Source organism: Alosa alosa, chromosome 17 (assembly GCF_017589495.1).
Source record: "Alosa alosa isolate M-15738 ecotype Scorff River chromosome 17, AALO_Geno_1.1, whole genome shotgun sequence".
Lineage (NCBI taxonomy): Eukaryota > Metazoa > Chordata > Actinopteri > Clupeiformes > Clupeidae > Alosa > Alosa alosa.
In genome coordinates, this window is record NC_063205.1 from 16,552,951 (window position 1) to 16,557,950 (window position 5,000).

At 42.6% G+C, this 5,000-nt stretch overlaps 1 protein-coding gene and 1 long non-coding RNA gene across 8 annotated transcripts in view; both read left to right on the forward strand.

The window, feature by feature from the left end:
• Positions 1–3,856, forward strand: part of LOC125310523 — a 5,778-nt gene extending 1,922 nt beyond the window's left edge. The window contains exon 3 of the long non-coding RNA XR_007196311.1: positions 3,652–3,856. This is a non-coding gene — a long non-coding RNA (uncharacterized LOC125310523). The remainder of the gene's footprint in view (positions 1–3,651) is intronic.
• ppfia2 (PTPRF interacting protein alpha 2) overlaps positions 1–5,000 on the forward strand; it is a 193,854-nt gene that overhangs the window by 61,500 nt on the left and 127,354 nt on the right. The gene's annotated exons all lie outside the window — the stretch shown is intronic.

Consider the following 5,000-nt stretch of genomic DNA (forward strand, 5'->3'; position numbering starts at 1 on the left):
CTTGAGTCTTTTTAATGGCTGACCAATCAGACCCAAGCAGGAGCTCCACTTTGGCAATCAGAGGTGGGCGGGACCTGAAAACAGGAAAGGCAGAAGCACACAGACAGACGGCCAGAACACATTAGGGCCGTAACAGAAGCTAACCGGGAAGTTTCACCACAAGCAACACGTAAGCAAGAGTGCAGAGTAAATGAATCGGTGTACACTGCCCCCGTCTCTAACCTGACACAATACTGTATTTATTCATGTGTTCACATACACACTAACAATAGAAGTGAACTGTAAAGATACGCTCTGCTCTAATATGTGTGTAAAGTGCTGCCAGGGTAAATGGCTACACTGATTCTTATGGAATTCTATAGGTAACAACAGATAGACTGAAGGGTGACTAAGAAAAGCTTCTAAAATGGCTCTGGTGTGAACTACCAGTAAGGGCACTAATCTGAAGCCCTTTAGCTTGTGGACACGTGATGACCAATCTTTGCTCATTTATGGCCATGTTACAGGGCGCAATCAAACATAAGCCGAGTAATTAATAGTGGGTTTTTTTTAAGGTAGGAGGAACATTATGGAAGTTCACATTAAATGATAGTTTATCGTTAATGTTTTTTTTTTTATTTGTAGGTATTCTCCTTTTTCAATTTACAATGTACTAGTGTGTTCCCATTTAGCGCTGAGGGGCACTGCCTAATGCGTCGAGAACTGACAGATAGTCTCATGTTCGTCCAGCACAGGAAAGCAACATAGTGCAATACCAGGCGTTCTGGGTGCACTAATGACGGCTTTTCAAGCTACAGCATGTGAAGAAGCTAAAGACAGGTGAAATAGAGGGCCGTAGTCGGGGCTAGTTTAGAGCCCCATAGACAGATGGTCAGCATTCTCATGTCCTCTATTCCCCCCTTGCTTCTCCTCCCAATGGTTTGAAGGTGTAAGGGCTGAGCTACACCAGGCGCGTAACTGAAGCGTTCCGTTCGCGTTGCGTCTGCTGCAACAATTAGCTTCCATTGTAATCAATGGAAGTAGCTACACCAGACGGACAGTGGTGTAATGTTCAAAAAATAGACCATTCATCTAAAATGGATTTTACTGCTGTCAGCTTAACGAACGCCCAGTTACGCCTGGTGTAGCTCATACCTAAGAGTGTTTTCTTCTCACCACCCCCACCTCTCTGGCTCTCTTCCTCTCCTCCTCCCCTCCCTTGACATCTCTCTTCTACAGTCTGTTCATTTCCTCTCTCTCTCTCGCTCTCTCCCTTCACTCTCTCTCTCCCTACTCTCCTCCCACCCACCACCTCTCCTAGTAGTATAGACTGCCATGTTGTTGCCAGGTTTTTCTCACTGCTACAAAATCTCAACTGTCTAAAGGTCATTTCTCGTTTCATTTCCTGAAATATGCTAGTTGTGGAAGATGGGGCTGTGCTTGAGTGATCATGGGTGTCTGGGCTCTCGCCAATATGGAGTTTTATTAAGCTGTGAGAGAGGAAAAGGACTAGAGTAATATAAGATCACTATGCAGAAATATCATATCAATCTTAACTATAACTAAAGATAACTATAGGAAGGAATCATATTTTATTTTAGGACATACTATAGAATTACTGTAAGATGCACAGTAATGGCCGTAATACTGTAATACTGTAAGTTATGTGACGCAGTGGTTTATTGGGGACAATAAAGTATACCTTACCTTGCTGTACAGTAGGAATGATATAGAGGGAAAATATATTATAGAGGTATTACGGAACATCATAGAAATATATATTTAAATATTATTATTCTCCTTTTATGCCTTAATGTGTTCAGACTTTCCCAAGCACAATCACAAGACACTGGATACTTAAAAGTGACATTTAAGTTGCATTACATCCAGAGCTGAAATAGACAATCAGTAGCTATTTTTGTCACATGTTGACACAGATGATGTCTTTTGGCTACAACTGTCCAAGACTTTAGATGCAAAAGTTCAGCAATGGATATTAATGCAGTTTGGGTTGCTTTGTGTTACTCACAGTCATATAGGCTCATCAGGTGGCAGTGCAGTGTTGTGTAAAGGCTTTCTAATGTGGCTCTGCCCTCTAATGGCTAAATGAGGTACTCTAGATACCAGGTGACTGATGACATCACTGTCTGATGCTGCTAGTGGTTCTCTGAAGGTTCTCAGCATGATGCACACCTCATGAAGACATGCCGCAGATCATAATATTATAGGGTATATATCCCTGTCAAATGCATATAATTTTATATATAATATTTAAGTCAATTATTTGTTGTTAAGTATTCATATACTTTACAGTTTGGCATGATAAGGAGGGCTGTAGTTTTCAGAATAGATATTCATCACCATACATTAGTGTAATGCCACTCTGAACTGAAGCGTGCTATGTCTTATTTGGATTGTGTCACAATGAGCTATCATCAACTGTTGTTTATTCAGGGAAGACTAACTGAGCATTAAGCTCTTTTGCAGCAATGCAAGATATAGGCCTAGCCATACGTATCCATACAGTGTATAATACTAACAAAAGTATTATACACTGTATGGATGTTCTGTTCTGTTCTGTTCTGTTCTGTTCTGTTCTGTTCTATTCTATTCTATTTCATTCTATTCTATTCTGTTATATTCCGTTCTATTATATTCTGTTCTATTCTATTCAGTTCTATTCAGTTCTATTCTTTTATGTTCTATTCTATTCAGTTCTGTTCTATACAGTTCTATTTTGTTCTGGCCTCTTTTATTTTACAAGTAAATGAAGTCCCATATTATTTGTCATTACTAATGAACCAGTCTGTCACAGATAAGAGGAAGGTGGGGCAGACAGAGGAATATTAAACCAAAATGCAGTTCTGTGGCCAGGCTCTGGTCGGCAAAATTGTTGAGGAAATGATTGATTTCATAATATATATCATATACTGGGTGGTCTTCAGGTAGCGATTTTAGTCACAGTGGTAGTCAATGTGTCACAGTCAGTTGAAAACCCCTGGTATAGATACATACTTGTGGTGTGGTGTATCATCATGGCCAGCAGAGGGTGCCTTATGCTTGGAAATAGCATCAAATGAACCCTGCCTGTTAGAAGGTAATCCTTGGTCTTTACCATAAAATCGCCATTTAAACTTTGATCCTTCCGAAGCAGCTCCTCAATACCCTAAGTGTTGTATCTCTAATAAAGCATGAAATAACCCACTAGACATGGACACAACATATTGGCACGTTGAAATAGTTATAATCTGCCCTGCAATTTATCTGTATCTTGCGGTTTATCCAGACAGGATATGAATTAGGCCTACGCCAACGACAACGTGGCTAAATCAAACCCGTAAATCACTGTCCATTACTGTCAGCAGAACTGTGTCACACCCAGTAATAGTCTTTATCAGGTTAAAAGAGCCACCCCGGCCTCAACGAGACGAAAATGGATGATTGTTCCGCTTCATTAATCTTGTTTGCGGAACACACAGAGAACCCTAATTGGTGCCCATTTTAATGCCGGGGCGTCGGGGAGACTGCGCTCGACAAAGTCTGGGAAATAACCAACCAGCCATCCCCCCTCTCAGAAAAATGCCAAATTGCGTCGTCCCAATCCGGATTCCTGTAGGGGCGAGCATGAGGAGGATTTTAAATTGCCGCTAATGCCGTCTCCTTTTCTGTCAGGTGGAGGGAAAATGTCAACTACTGTTGGTCCGACCAATTCCCCCTCATCCAGGTGGGCTGTCTGGGAGGCCATTAGAGGAGTGATCAAGTGGAGCTTTGTGTCAGAGCGGCCTGACAGCCTGTTAAGAGTGGCTGGCTGTGGGAGACAACTCGGGCTCGATGGATGTTTGTAGGGGACTGGGATAGTTTTTGGATCACCAGGTGTATGCATTACCTCTTAAATAAATGGCTGTTGCTGCGCTCTAATTGTGAATCAACTCATTAGAAGTCTTCTACATTGGCTTTATATGGAGGTCCTGGTATCTTACCCAACTGTTAGTTTTGACCCTACGTGCACTTGACCTGAACTTCGGAGATACAACTTCAACTTCGGTACCCGAAAGCTCCTTCCCACGCAGCTTCCCATCTGAGTCCCTGGTACGTATTGTAGCTGTCTAACCTGCTTGCGTGGCACATGTGTTTAGCTTTCTAATGCTCTCAGTGAACGCAATTATGGAGAGGAAACAAAATTCTGCGCGGAAATGCTATTTAGTGTCCCAAAAGTGGGCCTGAGAGTGAGGCTCAACTGAACGAAGCATTTGTCATGTTTCCCGGAGGCGGTAATGAGAAAGTTATGAGACTGTTCCCTCCCCCAGCCAAGACTGATGAGTTTCAACTTGCAAATAAAGTCAAAGCAATCAGAGTGGCTGGATGAGGCTTTACACCCACAGACGACTATGGCAGTTGAGAGAGACAGACAGAGACAGACAGGGATTGGAGGGGGGTGAGACAGCAATAGAGGGAGATGAAAAGAGAGAGAAAGGGGGAGAGCATGAGAGAGAGAGAGAGAGAGAGAGAGAGAGAGAGAGAGAGAGATGAAAAGAAATGTGTTTGTACACGACTGAAGATTGATCACACCAATTTCCTCACCTCATCTTCTCCGCTTCGCTGCAAAGTTTGCGCTCGACTCGGTTCCTCTCACCGCCAACTGCCAACCGCCCCGACCCCGCCCTCTTGTTCACGGGGCTCTCCCCAATGTCTTGCCCTACATATTGTTTCATAAAGCCACTGTTTATTATATGCCTACTGGCAAGACTGGATAGAGGGGACTGTTTGAAGCACGAAGCACGAATATTAACCGACATTAATCCTTAATCCCATAATGTTGATACAAAATGTGAGGGACATCACACATATGTGCTGGCTTGTGGGTAAACCTCTCCAACTTGTCACCCTGTGTCTAGACTCTGTTGGACTGGTGGAATGTGCATTCAGTTTTGCAAATTTGGTGAACAGATTGGCTAAAAGCATTAATAGTTTAAAAATTGTGCTTCAAGAATCATTGTTAGTGTTTGAGCATTTAGGGGAAA